This window comes from Dromaius novaehollandiae, chromosome 3 (assembly GCF_036370855.1).
Source record: "Dromaius novaehollandiae isolate bDroNov1 chromosome 3, bDroNov1.hap1, whole genome shotgun sequence".
Lineage (NCBI taxonomy): Eukaryota > Metazoa > Chordata > Aves > Casuariiformes > Dromaiidae > Dromaius > Dromaius novaehollandiae.
Genome location: NC_088100.1, coordinates 45,973,219 through 45,999,548, shown reverse-complemented (window position 1 = coordinate 45,999,548; position 26,330 = coordinate 45,973,219). Strand labels below are relative to the sequence as shown.

General features: G+C 38.8%; 1 long non-coding RNA gene across 1 annotated transcript in view; it reads right to left on the bottom strand.

Annotated features, from left to right (window-relative positions):
• The window catches only part of LOC112996564 (uncharacterized), a 38,243-nt gene extending 14,859 nt beyond the window's left edge, over nt 1-23,384 (bottom strand). The window contains exons 1-2 of the long non-coding RNA XR_010388304.1: nt 23,051-23,384; nt 20,589-20,724 (exon numbers count right to left, since the gene is read on the bottom strand). This is a non-coding gene — a long non-coding RNA (uncharacterized LOC112996564). The remainder of the gene's footprint in view (nt 1-20,588; nt 20,725-23,050) is intronic.
• Nucleotides 23,385-26,330: the final 2,946 nt, after the last annotated feature.

The window sequence follows — 26,330 nt, the reverse complement described above, 5'->3', positions numbered from 1 at the left end:
TAGTTTTTCCTTCAGAAATCCTTTGGTTTTTAATCTCATAGATACGTTAGGAATACTGTTTTTTAAAAAAATTATTTTCAAAATTAAAAAAAACTGAAATCTTCTGACTAAATTTATACAGGAATCTAGTCTTAAACATTTCCTTTTGCTTACAATGCTCATCTTAGAAGTGTACAAGTGTTCCAAGAAAAGGTTAAGTTGCAGAACCGCTTAATATCGTGTTGTCTTAAGAATATATTCTGGCCTTTATTATTATAAAAGAATTAGAGTTTAATAAAAAGAAAAGCAATTTAATTCAGAACAAGTTTTGACTGAGAAAAATGTTTTAAATTACCAAATGTCAAAACTGAAAGTTCAATTATATTTTTTATGTCTAGAAGGATTTAATAGATTATGTGACTAAAATAAAAAGAAGTGCCATACTGATCATCTGGTGATAAAATGGCAAATTAACTATAGAACAGTATATTTTTCCTCCAGTAGTTTACCTTCCGTAAGAAATGGTTCCAAAGCAACTATTAGAAAGAGGGGCTGGAATCTTCTTTTTCAGGGCTCATTTTAGGTTCTTTATCAGAATTAGTACAATTATATATGAAAAGCAGTGCTAAATATATAAAACTCTCCGAAATGCTACAAGTGATGCAAAAGAGCAGATACATGTATAATAGAACATTTACTTTTTAAGACTGAAGTGTATTTAAGTCAACAACAGAAAAACAATTTTATCTGAACTATCTTTTGGAAGAATCTGAGGACAGAAAGTTAATAACAAATATTTTCTATGGGTGTATTTTTTTGCCCTGCATGGATGAACGCAATTCACAAGGGAGTGACAGCGCTGCAGACGTCTCAGGAACTCAGTCTGTCTGATCTTCACAATAAAAAGGCCAAACATCCATATCCCTGAAACAATCAAAATTGCCTTTCTTTTTTTTCCTGGATGAGTTAAATAATTAAACAATACTGAGTAAACAACATTAACAAATGAAACAGTAATCATTCAAAAACACATAGTACTTTTCTGTGAGATGTCCAAGACCATACTCCATTGTTATATATAGAAAGATTCATGAGCTAATTTTCAACACTATTCCCCTTATTTTGACATCTGTTTTTTGGATTCAGGGTGCTTCCAGGTGCTTAAAGTTTAGCTGCCCACAGCTAATCAATTCAGTTGTCTAAATGTAGTCAAAGTTGTCTAAGTTTATCTAAAGAATACTAAGATTAGTTGTTCAAGTGTAGGCAACTGAAGGCTGAAGTGTGCTAAGTTTTCATAAATGTTGAAAACTTTAGCTAGATAAATTGCCAAAAGCAACACAGATAATCTTAGGAAAAGCCAGGGCCTCTGCTCAGGAAGGGAACATCTGAAAGCTGCAATTTCTGCCCAACAGGAACAGCACATCTGAAGAGTTTCTCAAAGATATTGTTTATCTCATCATTAAGTTCCTGCAAGATCTTTTTTCGTTTTGTTAAATCAGCATTTTCCAAGAGTGAAACACTATGTCTGAAGATTTTTACCCATATGAGCTCAGACGTCTAATCCTTGCAATAACTACGAGACCCTTCAAGATAGTCATTTATTATATGACTACTGTGATATTTCATATCATACATAGCATAGGACATAATCATATATAAGACAAACAATGGAAGACAGCAAGATAATACCTGCTTTCTTTTCTGATAAGTCAATCAAACAATGAAAGAAAAAAGTAGAAATTGAAAACTAAAGGCAAAAAGATACCAAAATTATTTCTATCCAATATTGTGACCTGGCTGCAGAAAATATAATCCATAAATAAATACAGCAATAAGTATCTGGTGGGGGGTTTTTCTCCCACAAAAGTGGCCAGCACCACTTTTGTGAAAGCTGTGGGCAGGTCATGTGCCAAACCTCTGCAGCTAACTGAGAGATCCTGCTTATAATAGTTGAGGTTTTATTTTCCCCCATCTTTAGATATTCTTATTGGCAGCTAAAACTGTTCAAATACTGCAAGTGCCACCTGACAAGTTAGGCTAATTAAAGAAGATCATCCAACCTGGTGTCTAGCACTCTTCTGACACTGTTTTTCCCCTCGGCCCTTGCAGAGTCGGCTAAAGCAGATCTGCACTCACTCCCCCACTGCCGCAGTTCTGCGTACTTGCTGAACTCCCTCGCTGCCAGGCTGACACCCATGGAGCGTTAGACATGGGCACATATCTGCTTCTACTCCCCCTGCAAAGGAAGGCAAGTTGGGGGCCCTAATTTCTTAAATTACTCTGGCACAAATTGTGATAGTTTGTCTGGAGGCCTTCTCATCCACCTAATAAAAGTGCATTGTACAGAGATATGACAGCATCCTTTCAATTTTCAAATGCAGTTAAACTCTGATCTAGATTAAATAAGTGCCAAACCAAGGTTAATGTCAGGAAAAGAAAGTCCCCCTGAAGGAATTTCAGGATCTGATACAGCTTCTCCTCCATTGCACTTAAAATTGTTGGTATACCAGGAATGCCTATGGACAAATCATTATTGCTATAAAGCATAAATTCCAATCAACAATTCATCCTGCCTTCTTTAAAAAAGACATATCTATAAGAACAATTATTTTGAACACCTGTGTTGAAGACAGGTCCAGCTTCAAAGAGCAAACCACTGACCTGGGTCTGTGCAGAAAATTTGAAGGATTTATAACATAAGCCTGCCTAGCAGCCTTAACTAAGTAGATTTGGAAACTCTTTTTTCTGGAAGCCAGAACAATTAAATCTCATATGATTAAAACCTCTATGACTGAAAAATACAGGTGTGGAACATACCTTGTATTCTTTGTTATACGCCTGAGCAAGAGCTTGCCAATTTTATGGCAGTGATTCTTTCCTACAGTTCTGCATGCTGCTGAGTATAATCAAAGTAAGGATTTTCTCTAGCAGCAGGAAACAAATGTAAGATTTTAAAGGTATCTGTATCCTCTAAACAGCTATCCTTTTAAGTCTGACCTTGGTGTAGTCTTACAGTGCAAATTAGCACTACTCTTACTTATCTAATATGAAGGTGGCTGGAACATTTCTGTTATGACATTTTACAGTATAAAACTATTTTCTTCTAAATGGCTGTGGGAAATTTTGTTATGTTCAACATTTAGCACTTTTTTGACAAGAGGAAACAAAAATCTCCATTATGATTTCTTTCTGCAGGAGAAAGCAAAGAGGTTTTAAATAAAAAAATCCCAAACAATTTTCAGCTTTCAAAAGGTTGACTGAAAAGCTAGCAATCTTTCACTTGGAACCAAAAACAAGTTTTTGACTGTCTATTTTCATAGGGTCCCCAGTGGCATCTGAAATGCGGACATCTGCTGCAAACATCCCCCTTTAATTATCTCTTCAGTTATTTTTAACTATAGACAAACTTATATCAGACATTCAGATCCATGCAAAATGCTTTCAGTCTTAGTTCTCTCTCATCTATATCTCTAGGGAACTGGAGCACCTTCACTTTTTCAATGCACTTACACTCATAATGCTGTTGTATGGTAGGAAAATCTTCCCTTCTCACTGTGTAACTGGTTTCTAGTCAAGATTTTAATGGAAATAACAGCTGCTAAGAGACAAAGGTAAAGGAATATAGTGTAAGCAAAAGGATGCAAAGCTGAATATGTGCTCATGTACAATATCTAAAGTTAGTTATGAGAAAAGATAATCCCTCTATATTTCAAACTGTTATTAGTAGCTGAGATACACTTTATATATCTTCATTATAGAACTCCATAAAACACCAGAGCCCATCACATCCAGCTCTTTTCCTGCCATCATTACAAAAGTACCTGAGAGGAGAAAAGTAAATCCCAGATATTTGTGTCATCCCCTTAAAATTGGCAGTTATCCATGGCTCCTTCGTGCTATTTGTTGACTTTCCATTTCTATTAGCCTATTACTATTATTATTACATTCTATTTTACTCCATCTATCCGTGTCCCTGGAAATCCATCAAAGCTGGATAAAGTTACACCTCCCAGAACTAACATTTTAATCTTGTAGACACAAGGTCTGAGAGGGAAAGAATAAGGAAGGAAGTGCTGAGAAAGGCCAAGCTTAGCCACCACATTTGAGCTGTATATTGTTTATGCATTTGCATGTTTTGTTTGTTCTGTGAAGTAGTTTACGTGTACGTTGATAAACCAGTGAATTAAAATAATGATCATAATTGACTTGCTAATTTTCAGCACTGAAGACAATTCAGCTGGGAAACAAATGAAGAGATACAGCAGAACAGAGTACAGAGGTCATTAATTAAACAGCAGGACTATTTGCATCTCTGATCCTTTCCACACCTTTCTGAGCACACCTTCATGTATTACACCTTCACCTACCTCTTCAGCTCACCTCCTACAAGCCTGTATAGAACCTGTGGGTCAGCTCTGCTTTTCATAGCTCTGTGTCAGTTTTTTCTCCTTGTTGCACCTTCCAGGGCCCTTTCAACTCATATCCCCACCCCTTCACTGCTGGGAACCCTGCCAAATGTGTATTTTTCCTGAGGTGTGCGGCTTCCCTTAACAATTTTCTATATTTCATAACTTCTAATTTTTGATTATTTCCACATTTTTTTGCCTATTATCTGGGGGAGGAGTTAATATATATCTAATGACTATAAATCACTGGGCAATGACTTAGAGCAAATGGGTCCTAAGGACTGGAAGCATGTGCTATCTGGGGAGTGAGGATCGAGTGGATGATTCAGAAGCTGCAAGGAGCTGTCCTAACATGAATGGCTGAGAAATTTTTGTCCAGTTCCTTTAAGCCCTATGCAGTAAACATTATAAGCAGGGCTGGAAGCATTGCTTGTATTCAACATCAAATGCATATTGATATGCATAAATGAAGCAGGCTAGCAATCCACATAGCTTTACATATATATGTAAAAATAAAAATGTTGTATTAAAAGTTTTATATTGAGAATTAGAGATTGTTCCCTACTGTGTTCTGTAACTCAAGGATACAAGAAGTTTAAATGAATTTGTATGCCACAAGTATGAATCCACACCAGTAGTTTTTGATCAGGAAACTCAAATAAATTAAACTCACTTCAAAAAGAATGTTAGATTCTCATCATTTTCACAAAATCCAATGACTTTCAAAAGAAACTGTATTTATAAAAACTTAGAAAAACAGGTAAGAAAAACACAAAGTACAAGAACCCAACGACCAGTCTGAATAATGAAAAATGAATAGTAGCCTACGTGAACTTTAGAAGACACAGCTGGTAATTATTTCAGACTTTATGGAAGCATTTTTTCATGTATAGACACACTTTTGGCAAGGCTCACCTCAATAAAATACGTTGGAGCACAGACGCAACAGGAAAAATCACAAGTTAGATGAGCATTTTGAAAAGCATGAGCAAGATAGGACAAAAAATAGATAAGGAGTGCCAATAGTGATCCCCCAGTGAGCTGCCAGTTATGGAGCATGATGACAAGTAAAACTTTAGAAGCTGCAAGTAGCATGTCCTGAGCTGCAAACCTGATTATAGGTAATGAACTCTCCTGTTTGGTCAAAGCACTTAAGACCTTATTCAAAAATGAATGAAATGCTCTCCTTGAAGTTTAACAGGCTCTGGGTCAGACACTTCACTAGCTGTTCACTTTAAAAACATGAGTAATCCCACTGATTTCAGCTCTCACTATACCCTCAACACTATTGCTTTAACAGAATCTCAGTTTCATCCTGTGCCTACTCGCAGTTGAAAATTTGCAAAAATCTTGCTCCATGAAAGACCAATAATTGCACTTGAACGTAAATCAGTCATTTTAACTAAACTGTTATCATTTGAAGTCTAATTTTATAAAGGAGTCAGGAGACACCTGAAACTTTTGTAAAAATCAGATAAACGTGTGTCAGCTCTGCATCAATTAACACTGAGGTAGAGAACAAATTATTTTTGCCTTCTATAAACTCCTAGGTAGGGGACAGCTGGCAAACATCATCAGTGCTGTTGTACATCTCCCTCCAGCTGCCTGAACTGTTGATACTCTTTTGAAGCAACTCCTGAAATGCCAGAGTTTACAGCCTGGCATGTTAAGGCAAACAGATCAGAGGCTGTTTTACTAGCAGTTCAAACATCCATGCAGAGGAGGTAGACTTTAGCTGAAGGTGGTAATATTGCCCGCCAGGGCAAAATGAATCATCCTGTTTGTGAGTCCAGGAACTCAGTAATTTCACATAATCACTTTTTACCTTTATGTGAACAGCAATGAAGGTATCTACTTTTTTTCTGCAAAAATAGCTACATGGGAGATGAAGAAAGCAATCATCTCTACCATTAGATTAGTAATAACTTTGGTAGCCATGCACATACGCTCTCTTGTTACTAAGATCAATAAATCATTATTTTGTCATACATCTTGCGGATTAAAAGTGTAAAGGAAAACAAGCTCTGCTGGGCTGCCACCTGTGATGGGAGAAAGAGGCGTGTATCTAGTTCAGCCTTCATCATCAGCTTGCTCTAGAATTAGATGAGCAGCTCTTCTGGAGAGTTAGGAGCTCCTAAAACCACAATGAAACAAAATGTCAAAAAATAACAATCTTTTATAGGAACCTTTCTTCATAGAGCTCTGGTCACACTTCATTGATATTGGAGAAACACTAACAGCCAGCTTTCAGGCAAGACTGCAGATTACTGTCTGACTACAGATAAAAGAAGATATGCGTGCACGCATGTGTGTGTCTCTGTATGTGTGCATGTATATATGACAGAAAGAGGCACAGTGATTTCCCCCTGTGGTAGATAGGCTACTAAATTTACCCAGTTGCCCTTGAATTGAGCCCCATAGCTTGGATTGACTGATTCTCCGTGTCCACACTACAAGGTACGGGAGCATTCAGACACAGAACTCACCAGCCAGAACCAAGTAAATTTGCCTCTGCTGTCCGTACTGATTTGCCAAAGATATGTCAAATATTGTTCCTGTTGGTATTCCTATGAGATACAAAGATTTGTGGTGAACTGCTCAGACTTTCCAGCCCTGTGCCAAGTGAACATCTTGTAGGACTTCCTTTGCAGTGCCTTCTGGCACGACTCCTAACTTAATGGTCTATAATGCATACAAACACATCCTTTCTTTTTTTTCTTTTTTTTTTTTTTTGTCCCTTTATGCTGTTCAGACATGTGCAGTGACTTTCTCAGAAAGAGATCTGAAAGCCTCACAAATACTACAAAAGCACATTAAACATGGAGACCAAGGATGAAATATTAAAGACAGATGTGGCAGATGTCAAATGTGCCCCTAATCTTGTAGGTACGCAAGTATTTCTGGAGCAGCAGGCCTATCATTGATCAGTGTAATCATATCATCTTGAGGAGATGGGATGAATTCCAGTAACTCCAGAACTTCCCACAAGAGGAAATGGAGTTTTAGAGCTTTACGAAGAGTCTATCCCAAATCATTTGTCCCACAGTACAGAATTAAGGTCCAGTATCAGAAGAAAAGCTGTCTATTATTGTTCTTTGGCAAGACTGTGCTGATGAACTATGGATCTCTAACAATAAAGTCAAGTTGGCCAGCCAACCATCAAGCTGCATGCAGATTGTCATTATCAAAGTTGTCTCCTCAAGGATTTTTGATCATAAAAAGTGTACATCAAATGGTAACCAGCTTTCAGAGAATGGGATTGTCACTGGTAGGTTTACTTCTTCCTAGGACCACCATATTTTTTGTGCATGCTGAGAAAAAAATGCACCATGACTGCTCAGCAGACCCAGTGGTTTCCAAAACCAATAGATCAGTGCAGAAGTGCAACACAACAGCTCTGTACATACACAGCACATGCTGTTTCCCAGCCATAATGGATTCATTATACCTACATATAAAAGAAGTATTGGTACATATGCATTACAAGCAGTCTTCATACACATGGTAAACCTATGCCTGTGCAAAATTACGTATATATATATGTTATATGATGAGAGAGGAACAAAGGGAGAGCAAGGAAAGTGAAGAATATAAATGAGTAGCTGCCATGATAGGAACAATTAACCAACCCTGTCACTGCCTCCCCAAAATGATATCCAATAGGTGAAGACTTCTAGCTGAACTAATTTCCCTCATATATTCCACATGGTTTGCTGTTCAGAGACTGCCTTTAGTTCTCACTAACAGTGGACAAGCACAAACTGTTTTTACAGTATGTAAAGTGCCAGGCAGATTTATGACATTAGGCTTCCTATGCCTGCGCTCGCAGGGACCCTACTCCTTCACAGTTACATTGCTGTGGATGGGAAGAAGTAGCCTTTTTAATTTTAGGGAACTCTCCTTTCTTGCCATGGTTTCTGAAGCTAAATCTAACAAACATGAGACAACTCAGAAAATTCACATACCTGTTAACAATGCAGTGATGATGGAAAGCCAGCCCGGAGAAGCTGAAGGAAAGAAAGAGCTCTCTCTGCATCACCAGATGCAAACAAGCAGACACTGTCCTCCTCCCCACACAACACGTCTGAAGCAAGGTGTTTGCTTCTTTGTGCATTTCTGAAGCATTTTCCTATGAAGTGAATGTGGACGTGTGGGACACTTTAGCCAACAAACATGATCGGCTGGAAAGTACTCCCCTCTTCAACACAGGGTCCCAAGGCCAGGGGGAAAAAGAATGGCATGTGTGTTTACATTCACAGATGCTTAAATCTTACTATCTTACTGATTAAATCTTAAGTCTTACTGATTTGCATGCATATGGATTGCATATTACCGTCAGATTTGTTGTACCAATATAGGTTTTTCAAGCTCCTGGGATTGAAAGATTGTTAATCTTTCTATAGGATATTATGCTTGTTTAATTTAAAAGATTGTGCTGGTAAGGACTGATTCTGCCAAACAAAGTATCAATTTAAATGTAAACCTCAGTGACTGGTAGTTTGGGGGTGTGGTGTGCCGTCTAATTGACTCATGTACATGATTTCCTGTTTTTTAATTCTTCAGTAGGCTGTTTTGCATTACTGTAAGTGGACAGCAAGTTTTGGGAAGGCAAACACTGAGCCTTCTTAACCTGGTAATTATATCGGGAAGTTAGGAGAAAATGATACCATCAGACCATTCAACTGCTTGTGGCAAAGATTGATCTTTTATGGAGTTAGACAAGGTGCAACTGGTAAAATTAAATACAAATGAAAAAACCCAAAGCTGAAACACTGAAAACCCACAGGTTACTACAATAGTCATGGTGAACTCCTACCATCTTCTCTTTTCTCCTCCCCTCTCTTTATGTCTAGGTATCCCATAGCTAAAAGGGGGTCAAACAGATAGGAAACATTTCTGCCTGCGGTTGCTTGAGCTGGCTGTCTGCAAAGACACACAGACTATTCCTGGTGGCGTATGACTACGCTGGAATTTCAGAGGTTCTTCAGGTTCATAGCTTCTTTACCTTCTATGGTATGCTGCCAAAAAGTCCTAGTCACTAGTCCTGTACAGGGTCCAGTAGCTGCCGCCAAATGTGTAAAGAGCCAGCATGCTGCCACAGGCCAGACTGTCTGCACCATGCTAGAACCAATATCAACAGAAGTGCCATATCATCCATCCCCTCCCTACAAAAAACATTTCAGTCCTCCCATCAGTTACACAGCTCTGTTCTCATTTTCTCTCCCATCTGCAATAACTCCCTAAATTGGGTATTCCTTCTTTAAGGATATCGGCTGTACCCTGCTTTTCCCCTCTAGACATCTCTATCTCCAGATCTTTGAACAACTGCAGAAATATTTATTATTATGTTTTAGTCTCACAAGACATGAATTCCTTGCACCTTCCGCATGGCCACCCAGTACAACAAGGCCATAATTTGCAATGTTCATCATTTCTGTATATTATTTGGAAAGGTAACTCTGTGTAAGTTTTAGATGCAAGATAGCAGCTGCTCGCATCTAATAAGTGTACCATATGTTGTATTTTACTTATATCTTACCTAATAGACCAAAGTGGAATGGAAAGACAATGGAAAATTCCTAAGACTTGAGTCATAATAGACCTGCTGTTACCAGCCTCTTTACCCTAACATTTCTGGGATTCAGCGAGCAATCACAGATCTAAAGCTAGTGATCTAAAGCTTTTCCCAAAATAGAAAAGGGAAAGTAACATGTCAGGGCAGGAGAGTGAATATCTCACTCCCTACAGAGAGTGGGGAACTTGGAAAAAAACTCAGAGAAAGGAGGAGCTGAACAGCTGCAGGAGTGGATCACCAAAGTTTGTCCTTCCAGACAGGCAAAGTAGCTGAGTAGGGTTTCAAAAGCAGGATAGATGTTCATGCACCACCTCTTATGAGTGGGGAGAAAAAGAAAACTAAAAAAAGACAAAACTAAAAAAAAAAAAGCTAAAACCTGAAAGGAAGCAAGCAACCGGTGGGAAGCAGCAAAAGGAAGACTGGACCCTTCTTCTGTCATGGACACACACTTACACACAGGTAAATGGTGGGAATGCCAACACTAGGTGTTCAGTAATTTTGTATCCACAGGGAGTGGAAATCTGCAAAGGAAACACTTAACACATCCTCCACAGAAAAGCACAGAAGTGCACTGATAGGGTCAGTTTCGACTAACAAATACTGATTATTAAAGCAGTGATTTTTAATTTTCAGGTGAAAAAAAGAACTGAACTTTTAATAAAAATTTAATAAAATCATAATCATGAAGAATCAATTTCAACTTTCAAAAAAAAGATCGTGGCAACACATTATGTAAGTCTAAGTGAGTTTGTACAATAAGTTTGTGACCACAGAAGAAGCAATGCAGCAATTTTTTATGGTCAAGTACTGGCACCCATTTGGCCGCCATCTCAAGATACAGGTGTTGCTGATAAGAGGAACAGGAAAGTGAAGAAAATTGGGTTGGATAATTCCTCATGTGGCTTTCTCCCTTAACTTCAGCTAAACTCCTAAACCTCAGATCCTCCATACTGTGATTCTATCTGTGTCTAATAGGAAACCCTGTTCTTTACCACAACTAAACTTCTCCCAAAGGACTAAAAATAGCTGATGAAAGTTTTTTTCTGAGTTCACTGCGACTGGATGCATAGTCATTACAGTCATATTTTGGCACATCATACTCTTTTCACTCCACCACTCTGTAAAAAAGCTCCCAGTAGAAAAATAAGCATTTTCCCCTGACATTGGCAGTGCTTGGTACCTTACTGGCAAGCACCTTGCAGGCCTGTGCCTAGCAGGGTGTGCTCGTTGTCAGCATCCTTTGCCTTTCAGAAAGGCTGTGTGAGTTTTTCAGCACACTCCTTGAACTATCTTCTGAGCACGTTCAAGAGGCTTAGCATGACAGCAACTGTTTCTGCTAGTATTGCCTAACTTGTGACTAGTTCATCAAAATCCTAAACATATCCCAGTCACCTGCTTCTGTGCATCAGAAGCATCTTAATATCTGTAAGACAAAGAGGAAAGGAGTTAAATACTAGGTGATAAAGGGCAATATCTGCTTCCAAGAAGTAAGGGTGGTGGGACAGAGGAGCTGAAAATCACAGAAGATAGAGCAGACCATAAGATATCATCAGACTGTGCTTATTCTAGGAAACACAAAAAAAAAGCAAGGATGACAGGGTGTTCTGAGCAAGGGTATGAGCCCAAAAATCACGTACAGGTACACAGACAAAAAATGATCTGAAGACCTCAAAAGACAGACTCCCCATCACTTCTCTTGGTAGAGTGTTCAAGTAATTGTCAATCTTATTATGACATCCTCCTCAATTCATAAAGAGAAAGATACTATAAAAGCACATTGTCATCTTCACATGGCATGAATAAATTGCCCTTCTTTCCAAATACAGAGCAAGGATAATGATCAAACAATTTGCCCTTCCTGCCTTACCATTAAGCAGAACTTCCTTTGTTCTTTTAGGATATTTTTTATACTTCAAATCTTTCTTCTTTTTCTTTTTGGTCCAACCAGCCAAGGGTTTTTTTTTGTTGGTTTTTTTGTTGTTTTTTTCCCCCCTGAAATCCTTAGCCTCCCTTACCCAAAGCTAGAACTGTACACTGTAAAAAGTGTTAGTATATTTGCTCTATTCCTTACACTATGTCTTTAAACATTATGCAAGAGCACTGGACTATGCAAGCCTTCATCTGAACCAGAACAACCATGTTTATCTTCTGTTAGATTCTTATTAATTTTCTGCATACCATAACTACTAAATTATAATATCTTCTATTTATTTCCTTTACTTCTGTTTGTGGCATATGACTTTATATTCTAATTGTTGTCTCCAGTTCATTTTAAGAATGGACTTTTTGCCATAGCTGAAATCATAATTTCCACAGGAGTTACAAGAAAGGAAGGGAAGTTTTCATAGCTTTCTACAAATGTTCTGCAGTTGAACATTGTACATGGTTCAAAGTTTCCAATGATATCAGTCTTTCAATTTTCATAAGCAACAGAATATCAGTTAAAATTAATTGTAAATGGCCATATAAATCTTGTGCTGATTCTTGTCAGACACTTTTAAGCCTGCCAGACCTCATTTCTTGCTGTTGTTGTTTCATTATTGTCTTCATAATTGTTCATCATTGGCACTACATTTATACCAAAGGCATAAATCTTCCTCTAAAATCCACTCACTTGAAAGGAAATTTGTCTAGTTTTGTATTCTAATTGCTCCTAGACTAAAATATTTTCAGAGCTCATACAACAACTTTCAATAGATTTAGCCTGTGAAGTTCTTTTGACAGCAAGAATTCACAAACATGCCATTCACGATGCACCTGCAGACCCTTTTCCTCCAAATTCCACCATTATAAGCAGAGTCAACAGTGTTCAATGTTGTGATGCTTTGTGAAGGGCCTGAATATGAAATTTAGACAAAATGAGTCTCAGTCAGAATGAGTGAGGTGTTTTGTATATTCCCATTTTTATATCTCTCCCCTTTTACTTTGGCATTCAAGAAAGATGTCGGGACACTATTAAATGAGAAGAGCAAGCTGTTTTTGGATACACACGCAAGTTTGTTGGCTGATTGCTTTTATTTCAGCTGTTTTCCTTTCAGTTTCTATGTGAACCAACATCTGTTTTCTAAATATAGATCTCCATTCTAGGAGATGCTTCTCTGCCATTAGAGATCTAAGTGGGAAAAGCAGGAGCAGAGGTCTTTTTCCATTCTAAAAACCTCTTTGAAAGTGTTTCCTCTTCCTAGTGTGGAGCTAAAACACTTGCCCAAGAAGCAAGAGACCTGGGATCAGTTCTTCCCGCAGCCTGTGGGGACACAAGGCATCTGCTAAGGGGGTGCCCTAACTGCCAAGCCATGCTGCGTGGATCAAGCATTCTCCATCCTTCTTACTGAAATTTTGTCACTGCACAAAAAAAACCCATGATTCTTTGGGCCAGAGCAGTCTGGCCACTGTATAAGTACGGGGCACTACTTGCTCTTCCAGATGTGCTTTAGAGGTAGCCAGCTGCAATTGCATTCCACAGGGAGCCTTGTCCCAGTGGTGTGTGTGCAGTTTGCTCTGCAAGCAAGCCCACCAGAGAACCAAAGTGAAGAAGAGTCTGGACTTTATTAATAATTGGACTGATGATTTCTGGATTATGATTAGACATAGGTTTGAACTAGACCCTAAAATACTCAGACTGGGGCAGTTCTGGATATGTGCAGAGGTGCAGCCACAGTGTCGGTAACACAGAGGAGGGTTTGTGGGTTTCAGTGCTCCAAGGATAGATAAAAGCTGAAAAGATGATGTGGAGTTTTTTTATGTTTCTCAAGTTTTGGTTTTAGGCATGTACAGCTCACCATAATCCCACTTCAGGAACTGGCAGGCAGGGTCTGAGCTGCCTTGTTTGGCAAGTAGGTAGAATTCAGCTACCCAAATTCAGGACAGCAGTTCAGCAAGGGTAGTGTATCATATACCAGTGATATTTAAAGGGATAAGGCTCAAGGTTACAGAATAAAACATTGCATGCAGTAATGATAGCTGAGAGCACTTCAGGGAATTGCAAGAAGGCAGTAAGTGTGACTCTCAGCAGTGGGCCACTAGACAGGCTGAAAGATGTGAGATAAGAGTCATTTTGGATACACAGAGACTTGATGCTTTGAATTTTATTCTTTTCCCTCAATAAATGAGTATGAATGTTCCTTTCATGATTTTTCAGACTCATTTTTTCTTGTCTGAATTTCTTCCAGATTTTATTTGTGCCATATTCCCTTTTTCATGCCCCTTTTGCTCTTCTCTAATTTACATTCATTTCTCTAGCAATATAACAATTGCCTCTTACAGTGCTGGAACGTGTTTTTTTTCTTTCTTAGAAGGCTTTATAATAGCTGTCTTAATTTCCATTTTAAAGCCTGTAAGATTTTGGAAAAAATATAGCTCGCCAGCAAAATGTGTAAGCAGCTCTGGAATACTGACAAGAGATCTGCTTTGAAAGACTGATTTATGGTTTAGTTCCACAAAATTTACAGACGCTTAATTCTCTGAGTGCATTACAAGATTGCTTGCTTTGGGGAGAAAAAAGAACACGTTGATAGCGTTTGTTGGACAAATTAAAGCCATATATTGTTGGAAAGTGCAAAAGTAACACATGAACACATGTTTTTACAACACATTTGTCCTTGCCAACAACATTAAAATAGCATCATCAAGTTACATTGCAAATATACAGGGTCCAGTGACAAAAATAAAAATAAAATCCATTAGTGCATTAGTGGGGTTTTTTGTTTGTTTGTTTGTTTTATGCAGTATCAGAAGATGACCACTCAGTATAATTTAGACCATCAGTGCTAGCCCATGACCTGGACCATTTGTGGTGGCCTTTTGCAGCGTATTATGTGAGTAAAGTGCTCCATCTGCTGGGTACCGCGGTGGGCAAGCTGGGGACTTTGTGCTCTGTGTTCAGGTACTCCTTGGGGTTGTAGCACAATGTACTAGCTATATTTGCAAGCACAAGCACTGCAAGCACTCTTAGTCACCTGGTTTTCAGCCAAAAATACAAAGCCAAAAAAGCAGAAGGCAGATGAGATAGGGTTGTTTGTCTCACATAGAGATTTCCTGCAACACTCTGTTAAGAAAATTTCCACTATACTCTAGTTTTGCAGAGAAAGAACATGCAAGGTCACAGTGCCCTGCAAGCAGAACATCTTATCTGACCTTATGTTAGCCACATTTTTCATACAAAGTTGGAGATCTGCAAAGACGCTGGTTTAATCCAGCCAACAGTACAGAAGTTGTTCAAAGGTAACACCAGCAGAGGTGCAAATCAGCTAATGAATAATTATAAGATGGACCATATGCGGCTGGCACAGAACTATCTTGTACTGTAACACAGCAAGGGGATTGGTAGAACTAAGAATCGTGGATAAATCTGGTTGGTCATGTAAACTAAAGTATTGAATATGTAACAACTTACTATCGTTTAAAAGTTGTAACAAAAAGCTGCTCAGGGTCCCTTCTTGTGCTCCCAGACAGGAGGCACACTATTGCTAGCAATAAAACTCTAAAAAAAACTTAGAAATCTGACTCCTGCTGCTTATTGCCAGTGCCCGCGAATGAATAAAAGAGAATAGATAATTTTAATAGCTCTACACTTAGTAAAAAGAGCATTTAGGAGCATCATCCATCTGCACATCTGAAATATTTTTGTATTAGCATTTTAACCATAGGTGTAGGGATGTGAATGCACTTACCTGCAGTAAACTATTACCCCACTAGATGTCAGAGTGCCATCCAGCACACCAGGCAATTTTGGTCTATTCTGAGATTCTGATTTCTACACTAGTGGTTTCTGAATTAACAATTTTTCACTGTATTACACCAGACTTTGCTACATTGTACCCTTCGTATTGGGCTTGTTTCCCTCTCAGACACACTGATGCATTCCTATAAGCCTCCCTGGCTAGGAGACTGAGACTCATGTTTGCAGCATAAACTGTCTTTCCCATCCTTTTCTAAAAACAAATTGCTATCCCTTCAAACACACAACACACAATGGCATTATCAAAACACTTAAGCAGATTGTCCCTTCTCTTAAAACTGTGTTAAAATAACAGTATTCCATACTGGGAAATGAGAGAATGTGTTTCGTATTTTTGATCATACTGAGGCTCAGCAAAAAAAAGACTTTCATTTGTTTTATTAAGGCTGAAATTGGCAAATGTCATTCCTTCAGTAAACCTGCTTTTTCTGAGATTTTTAGCTTGTTAAATATTATCTGTTTGCCTGAGACATCAGCAAGTAGTTGACACTGCTGAAGGCTCACTTTTCTAGCTTATGAGAAATAACATTGTCATAAAAAATAACTGGCGTGTTTCATTCCTGAGCCATGAAGTATGGATGTTTAGAACGAAGCCATGGCTATCAAGTCCTTGTTATGTTCCGAGTTTACATTTGGTGTGTTTCCCTCTACATTTTGAGCAAATCTACACAAAAGAGACCCCTAAAATCTTCTGTTTTTTGGGAAATTAGGCGATCAGAAACATACAGAACATCAGATAGTACCTACAGCAGAGCACCCATTTATGAGCCAGGAGGGCTGAAAGGAGTGGAGCAGGACAACGGAAATACAGGACTCCATCCAGAGCTAGATCACCTGTGAATTTTGAGAGGATCCCAGAGGATCCAAGGTTTGGACCAGTCAGAGACCGGGAGTTGTTGTCAGAGAGTAGTGACAGGCACTCCCCCATAGAGACATGTGTCCATGGATCACATCATCTACTCATGCTCAACACTCAGTAAATTAGGTACAGGGAGAAGGCACTACAGAACAGACTGGCTGGAAACCTGGGACTGTCACATTTACCCACACCACAGATTGCATTTCCTCCCTTCCTCCCTTTTCTCCCTTGCCCAGAAGTTACCAGCTTCTAACCGGCTTGATTTCCTCTCTCCTGCTTCTGTACATCCCAACAGCCTGCAAGCTGTCACTCTCAAGTGGCTTAGCAGGATAACCAGCAGGCTTCATCCACACCAGAGAGTTCATGGGGGTCGTCAGCTAGTCTGTCTTCCTACTCAGACTTTGGAAAGGACAGGAATTTCAGAAAAGCTTATCAACACAGGAAAGATTTTTATATTATCTGCCCATCCCAACAGGGATTCATTTTTCATACTATCCTTTTAAATGCAGCAGCAAGATCCAGACAGTTTTATTGGCTCTTGATGCTGACAAATAAATTATTCTGGGTCCCAATAAAGCCCAGAATATACCATAGGATAATGGATTCACCATAATGAAACAGCTTGATGAAAATGACACAGGACCTTTTTGGAAAGCAGTAGTACAGATCTGAAAGAAACATCACCCACATCTTAGAAAAAACAAGGGCTCATTTTTTTCTCAGAATTTAATAATTTGACCGAAGGATCACTATGATCCCTTCAGTGGATCTGTAAAAGCCCAGGACCACAAGACAAGGCGAGCTTTCTGCTTCCTGAATGTTTGAGCCAAATAGAGAACAACACGAAGAGCCTAGATCTCAGCTCATAGGCTGCAGTTTATCTTATTCTTTTATGAAGTACATGGTTTTCCTGAGGGTCCTTTCTCTAATGTTAGTGTGACCCAGTAGTCCTTCCTGCTGTCTCCCCACAGAGTTTTGACTTGCATCAGATTCTTACTTGGAGAAATACTTAAGAAAAAAAAACTATGAATAAAATAGTTATAAATAAGAAACACTTTAAATTAAAAAAAAAATGAGCTATGGGGCAGCAAAGTGGCCTTATACTGTCGTGGCTATCCTGCAGTGAACACAGATGTAAGATGATTGTTGTGAAGCCATAAAGTGTTCATGAAGATAAGGTTTGCAAGGAGAAGTAATAGCCTGCTGATACAACTGGAGAAAAAAAATAAATAAATAAAACAAGGCAGAGAAGTATTTGAAGATGCAAGTCTTCCTTCAGATTTGTACTTCTTTTCTCTGTTTCAGTAGAATACTTTTTGTCATATTCCAGAAGCATCCCCAGAGAGAGCCTGGGGTTAAAGGGCTTGAGAACCACTGTCCTAACATAACATTCCTCCACAGTTAATGATTTGACTACAACACTGTTAGGGCTAAATGGCTACACAACTCCTGAATGGAACCAATTCTCACCTTGCAGAGTAGTGGTATAGCGGCATTCTTCATTTTTTGTCAGTGAGTGCTGTGCTTTCTGGATCTATACCCTTCAGACAAAATCTTGAGACAGCCAAGACCCACAAGACATCATATCCCTCAGAGATAGGGAATTCTGGGTACAAGTGGGAAGTGACAATGGTTCAACGCTGGAATGGTGTTCCACCACCCCACAGTGTGACAGGGTGGGAAGGGAGAAACTAACTCATCCCTCCCACAGATCAGCTGGAAGCCCTTGCACTCTCACAGCTCCCACATGGGAACTACTCTTGAATTGCTCAAGACCACATTTTCACCCATGCTCAACATGGCAACCCTGAGCATCACAGTATCCTGAGTTTCCTGACCCACAGGACAAGGCCCTGTTGGAAGCAATCTTGCTCAAGAGAAGGCAACATTGTTCCTTATGTTGTGCTAGCACACAGAAGACAAAAAACTATTTAGGTACAAGGAGAAAAAAACTATTAGGATAAAAAAAACTATTATTTTGGGGGGATTTTTCTCTACTTTTGCTTGGATAACTTGGACTGAATATTGCAAAGGCACCCAATTTTTAATAAATCCAGGAAAATATAGCAAAATAAGGCCAAATTCCAACACATTAAGGGAGAATGACTTAGAGCAAGGCTTAAATAAAGAGTAAACAAGTTTGTGCTCTGACTAGCTTTATTTTTAATATAGATTAATCTTAAAATTAAAATTAATATTATATTTAATATAGTATTATATATTGAACAAATTTGGAGGTTTTCTGTAACCAGTGTGACTGGGGGTGACACTGTAACTGAGCTAGGCAGCTCCACAAGTAGCCAGAAGTTATTGTTATTGATATCGCTCATCTACTTTGGATTTTTAGGAGGGATGAAATGGAGGGAGAGTATAAAAAGAAGCACAAAAGTGGTGTGAAAAAAATTGTTGACAACAGTAGGAGGAAAATTTCTGAAGAACAACGGGTGGTTTCATTCAAGGTTAAAACACCTAAGTTTATGTGTCTACGTTTTGGTATCCATATATGATGTAAGTGTCTAAACTCACATTATAATCCATGGATATCTCATCAGTAACATTAACAGAGCAATAACAGAGCAACTAACAGAGCAATTCAGCTGACTAGCTGAATGCTTATAGCATTAAAAAACTGGTCTAAGCTTATACCTTACTCAAGAGACCAGGACCTCACAACAATGCAAATACAATAGTAACCATCATCCTCAAGAAAATACAGAGTAAGTTCTTTGTTATACCCTTGATGACAAAAATCCTGAGACGGGAACAGAAAAGAGATATGCAGTCTTTTCTACAGGGCCTGAAAAGCTGGCACTATTCCCAGAGACTGGGCAGAGATGTAGCACTACATGGACCTGCATGTCACAGGCAGGGCATCCTGAGGGAGTCTCTCTTGAGGCACAGAGGATCTGCCCACCCTGAAGGCCTGCCCCTATTTGAAGTACCTTAAACCATAGGATCTGCCCCAAAGCCCAAAGAAATCAATGAAAATGCTTTCACTTTCATGGATTTAACATGCCATTATTGCAACTGTCTTATTCCCCCACACGTCTCTCCCTTAGTCACATCCACCTACCTGTACCTCCCAGAAAAAACAAGCCCATATGAATTTGCAGGCTTAAACTTTGCAGGGGGAACTCAGATATTTAATATGCAGCTCTCAGTCATCATTCCCAACTTCAACAGCCATCTGGAGAAAAGTTTTGAAGCTCACTGACATGCTGATGAAGTGGACCTGATTGAGAAATGATGGTCAACAGCTGCCGAAGTGGAGGGGAAGGAGAGCTTAAAGTTTTCACTGATGGCTCCTGCATTCCCCCACAGTGCTACTAGCAAGTAAAAAAATGTCAGAACCTACCGATCCTGCCCACTTTGCATTTTATAAATTTAAACGTATCAGCTGTTTCTTAACATTTTATTTCCAGTCTCCTTTCAGTCATAATTTGGCCTAAGGACTGACTCTGTGATGAATTCCTTGTAACAGAACCTTGCCTTTTGGGCTACAGTTGTCAGCAAATTATTCTAGCGTGCTCACACAGGCTTAGAGAAATATATTTAAAAAAAAAATTCTATCACTCAAAAATTAGTTTAAAAAAATCACTATTGCTTGTTCAGTCCAAAGCTAGCCTATATGGAAATTCAGCTTCTGCACTGCTCTGCTTAGAAATGTCTATGTGCCTGTGTGTATACATATATATTGTACATATATATATACATAAGCACAATAGCAATAACATATACAGATAATATATTTATGTATGTAACATAGTTTCTCAAAATGTAATCACTACTTAGTATGCTCTTTTTGGCATTGCATAGTAGCTTAAAGACAACTCTAAATTTGTGCTTTGAAGCATCTTTTCCCAAATCTGATTTTTATTTAAAATTTGAGATTGTTATTATTATCAGGCAGCTTTATGTTTGGTGCCATAAAAGGCAGAAACACAAGTAAAAGATTTTTGAGGAGAGATTTTCAAAAATGCAATAAAGCACCCAGCTCCCTCTGAAAGCCCCCTGTGACTTTCATGGCCTTACCTTCGGACAGATACTTATCAGTCTCCTTCAGCTGCAGGGAACTGTGCTGTAGACCTGTGAATCATCAATAGGCAAAGCCTGGGGAAGCACATTATTTCCAGGAGCTGCAGCTAAGGTCTGTTTCGGATGAAGAGCTCTATGAGAGAAACAGAGATTGGCTGAAATGAAGGCAGACAAGCAAGAATCTCATTACCACCAAGAATTTAATGGATTTCAGGAGTGCTGCCCTTATGGAAAATAAATAACTAAAGTTGTCAAGAGATCAAAGGAAAGCAATAAAACCGAAAAAAGCTGATTGTGACATTATTTGCTCTAATGGACCACAGACCAAAATCACCCATCATCATGTTCTAACTGTCTATGATCTCACTGACATAAACCTCAATGCCGTGGCAGGTATAAAATATGTTGGTTAGGCTATTGCCTTGTATTTATAATGATGCAGGCATGTTGTTTTCTAGCATTCTTAAGATTTCTCTCCAATATCTTCCTTAGTATTTGTGCCACGAATGATTCAGAAAGCCTCCTTGACAATGAATACTTCACATGGTGACCTCAGAGTGCAGGTTCCAGAAGTTTGATTAAATGTCCCCCGGAAAACAATAGGATTCCAGGTATGTTGAAGTACGTTCAGGTAATGTTTAACAACATTTCTATTCCAAGCATAAACAAGTGAGTCAGCCAGAAAATATTAGCTTTTGCTTTTTTGAGTGTTCCTTCAGTGTGATATCACTTCTCATATTTGTCTGTGAAGTACCAAAATGAGGTGTTGAGGGTAAACACAGCAAGATGTAAAGGAGGGCTGAAAACCAACATCTGCCCAAGCCCTGTTCATTGCCAACTTACCACAATACTTATGTAGAATAGACAATACAAATCCAGATTTGCAGTAACTGAAAAAGAGGCAGGATTTGTGCTTATTCCTTGCCCTTCAAATGATGCAGCTCATTGTACTAGTGGCAGCAGCAGAAACGCATCGGGCCTGATTCTAACCACGCTCCCACTGCTCCAGGGCTACCTTCACACTGCAGGGAAGGACCGTGATACCTGTGCTGCTTCTTAACATGCTAGTTCAGCTACCAGAAGCTCTTGAGCTGTGCCTCATCGGATAAATTAGCCCTTGTGGAGCTCTGTCTCCTACCTATGCTAACTTGAAAAAGACAATACATTTGCCCCTCTCTCTGTAACTGAAATTGTAATTGACTTCCTGCAATCAGTGTTTTTTGCAGGAAAGTCAATCCCCACAAAAGCCCAAGGAAGAGGAAAAAAACAAGAAGATCTAGGCCCCAGGGTACTTCCTAGTAGGTGGTAACAGGAATACTTTTCTAAGGTAGTATGATATATTTCCTTAAAAATATCCATGACAAGAGAGACCTGTCTGGCTCTCCCAGTCCCCGTCCACTCTACTAGCCATTCTGCCTCTTGCCATAGTACATTTTTTCTGCTTGACTATGTTGCTGTAATACACTGGCACGCACAGTTCTCCACTTGCCTGAGGAATCTCGTATTTCTTACCAGCATATCAGTAAAACTGATCTATATATTGAAGATCAGGGCTAAGAAGGAAATAGTTTTCTCTTCCCTTGTGTCCTTCTGAGAGATTAAAAAAAAATCTTCTCTAAATTAGGTAGAAACTAATGCATAAGAAGAAGATGAGACCCATCTGTTATCTGGGATGTGGAAAGCCCAGGTACAAAATTTTCCTTTTTCACTGTCTTCTACTCCTCAGCTAAGTTGTATCAGCACCTTGCTCGGAGCTGCACAGACATTCAAACTCATTCACTCTTTCCCCTCCTCTTTGATCTATTTTACCACCTGTGAGCAGTCACTGCTCAAGGTATTTAAACCACTGAGTTCCCTCAGTTTCTCTCCAACCCAGTGAATTTTTAGTATCTCATTACAAAGGAACAGCTCCCAGGGGACAAATTAAGAATGCCACTAGAGCTGCCACTTAGGAGTGTCAGGCTCAAGTTCAAGTCGAGCGAGAGTCAGACGCTCCAAGCACATGATCCCTGATGTCGTTCTGCCGAACACCCTTCTTCCCACAGAAACTGCTTCCCAGTGAAAGCCACCACAGCTTGAATATTCTTGTATGAAGGCTGAACTTAAAAGGGAAAAGAAAGTCCTGATCCAGTACCTCTGCTGTGCACTTCCACCTGGCTGGCCTTTAAAATGGAGTTAACACTTGGCAGCTGGGAACTGATTTGGAGAGCCTGACAGCATACACAGTTGCTTAGTTGGAGGTATGTTTGACTTCAGCTTGCATTTTTTGGTCAAGCTCTCAGTTATCCTCATAGTCTCTGGACTTACAGACACTTCGAGCCTGACTGCTCTTGCACATAAGCAGTGTTTGATGTATAATCAACTTCTTTACTACATAACAACCAGTAATATCTGAAAGCTTTAAACATATTCTAACATTTTAACGATAGCAAGGAAAGATTTATGAACAGAGTAAATACCTTTTAGTGACCCAGCTGATGTAGTCGGAAAAATGCAGACTTGCTCTTCGAAACACAAATCTTTTTCTGGATATGAAAGAGAAGCTGTAAAGTTGTGGCTTGAAGTTTATGGTTTCTTCTGGTTTGAAGAAGATCTTGGTTGTATGAAAGCTTGCCTGGTTTCCCAGTTGTGTGAGTGGACAAAAGAAAGTATTAAGTCTCTGTGAACCTTGGTTTGCTTATACCTTTAAATCAGCATGGCTGCATTAACACAGCCACTTCAGTATTCTGTAATAAAACATCCTGTATATTTGATGGTCTTGCCTTTGAATCATCCTATTAGATTGCCTTGTGTTATTGTAGAATAATACCTTATCTCAAAAGTCTTTCTAATCAACCGCAGCCTTTTTTTTACTCAGAAAAATGTTTACTTACTTTTAGGCCCCTTCTGTGAAGTTTTCTCCCTGTAAAGAAGGAAAATGCACCACCTGTGGCATACTTTGTAGCTGCCTCTTTGAAGCACACTGTTCAGAAGAAAGTAAATCTTTCCACATTTTAGAGAGTTTGTAAGGGAAGGAATTTATCCACATTTAGCAGACATTGGAGTAAATACATTCTTCTGGAAGCCAGAGGTTTGGGGGGCAATAAATCCTTCCATTGCTATTAGACAGGAGGCAATAAATCCTTTGATCCCTATCACACTCAGTGATTTTACTCCTCTCAGAATGTCCATTTCATTGAAATACTGTCTTCACTTTCCCATTTTCCTGGGATTAATTTATCCTCCTTTTCTAGGTTACTACCTCTTTTTTAATTAATTGGATGTACTTTTAAACTGTTCAGTGTAGGGTATCCATTACACTGTCTGTTAAGAGAGAAAATATATTTTAGTTTGTTTTCTACTTTCCTTTCATCACCTGGATAAGATACATTAAAGTCACATCAAAGTTCTATCTCTCTCTTAAATGGATGGGCATGCTTAAGCTCACTTACATTTCCTGAAAGAAGATTTTCTTAAAGGCTGGGTATTTTCACACTTTTGGCCCTTTAAAAAAGTTAATTCAGCAGATCAGACTTTTTGCTTATATCTAGCCATGGTACAAGCCTCAGTAAGTTCTGTGCTGGGCAGAAAAACATTAGAGATCTAAAATTCTGTGCCGAAAATTCTGGGGAGCAGGTTTTGCCTTTTAATTCAGCATTAATTTTTCTTCTAGCTAGGAAATGGAAGGATATGTATCTGCAGTTTGGAATTTAACGCCCCCCCCCCCCCCCCCAGAAAAAATCCAACTGACATTTTCTAGCATCTCACAAATATTCAGAGGTCATTTTATCTTTCTCAAATTTATTCACCTGCATTTTATTTTTAAAAACGCCTCAAAGCATTTTCCTGAAATCCATTCAAAACAAAAACAATCCACTCACAAATATTCTTCCAAATTCCTTCTCCACAGGAGGCAGATGAGGAAGACAACTTCAGAATGAAACCTGCAACTTCTAGCATCCAATCCAACAAAGAATCTAGAGGTTTTAGCCTAGAAAAGCATATTTCTATCAAACAGTGACACCCGGTGGCCAGTCAAACTAACCTGGAGGTATCTATTCATATTTTCTTTGAGCTTTTTAAATGCATTTAGTATCACTGTTTTTTCTTCACTTTTTTTCCAGCAGGCAAAGACGAAAAAGATTCTTGCACACAGCAGCATCAGTCAAGGGTGGAGGAAGAAAGTAAACAAAAAATAGAAGCATCTACAGGTACCGGAAAATTATGAAGCACTTACATATTACTGTGCTTGTATGGTGGCAGCAGCCACGTTCATTTTTATTTTTCTGCCTTAGTCTTCTACTTTCTGTCTTTATTTCTACTGTCATTTGGTGTTAATTAGTTCATTGAAATATTTTGTGTAATTGGACTAAGCAACTTTATGTTGACGGTAAGACACGGCCCTAAAGGTCCCTCTGTGGCCTCAAAATACTTGCAAAATTTCCTTGTTGCCAAATGCTGCCCCTGGCTGAGAAAATCCATTTTGTGCTCCATTAGGCTCTGCTGTCTTCCGTTTTCTTTATCATGCCTGCCTCTTTCCTTCCTTAGCTGCCTTCTGCAACTTCTGCAGCACTTAGCATCAAAAGTGCAGTTCATGAGAAAAACCTGTCAATGCAAGAATTTAAATCTGCAAAAATTACATGGTAATACCAGCTCGGGGCAATGTACCCTATACACAAGAGACTTTTTATCTATGGATGTTGGTCTTTGTGGCCAATTACCAAACCCATCTTCTTGACTTATTTTTATAATGATTTGATAACATAGTGGCTGTGACAAAAACCTGTAACATTTCCAGCATTAATTCTGCAGCTGCAGAATTTCACTTTAACATACAACTAGAAAATTCCTAAATGATGTGAAGAGAATAATACATATTTTGATGTAGTTCCAAGGGGAACATGCATTCCCTTGTTCTTTTTGTTTTGAAAACATGATTAAATAGTAATATTTTTTTTAACTTTGGTTAGAAATTTCAACATATTATCAATTAGGATGCTTTCCATGTAATATCAATCTGCAAATGCCACCTACAACAAATTCCATGGGGTTTGTGCACCTTTTACTGTCCTCATATGCTAAAGAATTGAAATAGTATCATTGTGCAACTATCAGTGCTTTATTGAGCTGTCTCTATCTGTTGCTGTATATGATGTTTCAGCAATCTTACCCTTTTACTGATTTTAAGCGAGGGGTGAATGCAGAGCTGAGAGTCCATGAAGCACAACATTTCCAATGTGACAATGCCACAAGTTTAGCAACCTGGTCCAAATTCCAAAAGAGGAAACCATGAAGCATGAAATGTCTTCCAGACAAGGGAAGGCCAGCCAAACCCTCTAGCTTGAACAAGGTGATTTGTAGAGATATATAAAATGTTACATAGTGTAAAAAGGCAATAGAGGAAATGGCTAGTGGATGTTTGCTCCCTATTTATCATGCTGAAAAATTAGTTGATGTTTATTCACTGATTCTCATAGAACTGAATCCCCCAAATTTAAATACCAAGTAGCATATTAAAAATGAAAAAAGGAAAAAAGAACTTTTCACATCTGCACAGTCTAACCATAGAACTCATTACCCAACAAAGGTGTCTTGGATGTTAAAAGTATAAATGAATTTTAAGAGCAAAGAGACAAATGCAGGGAAGAAGGGCCCACCAGGAGAAGTACAGATGCAGCATTTAGTTTAAAAATCTGGCAGCTTGGAGAGAGTATAAAGGGAAGTATATCTTTCTGTTTATGTTGTTCTTATACCTTGTCC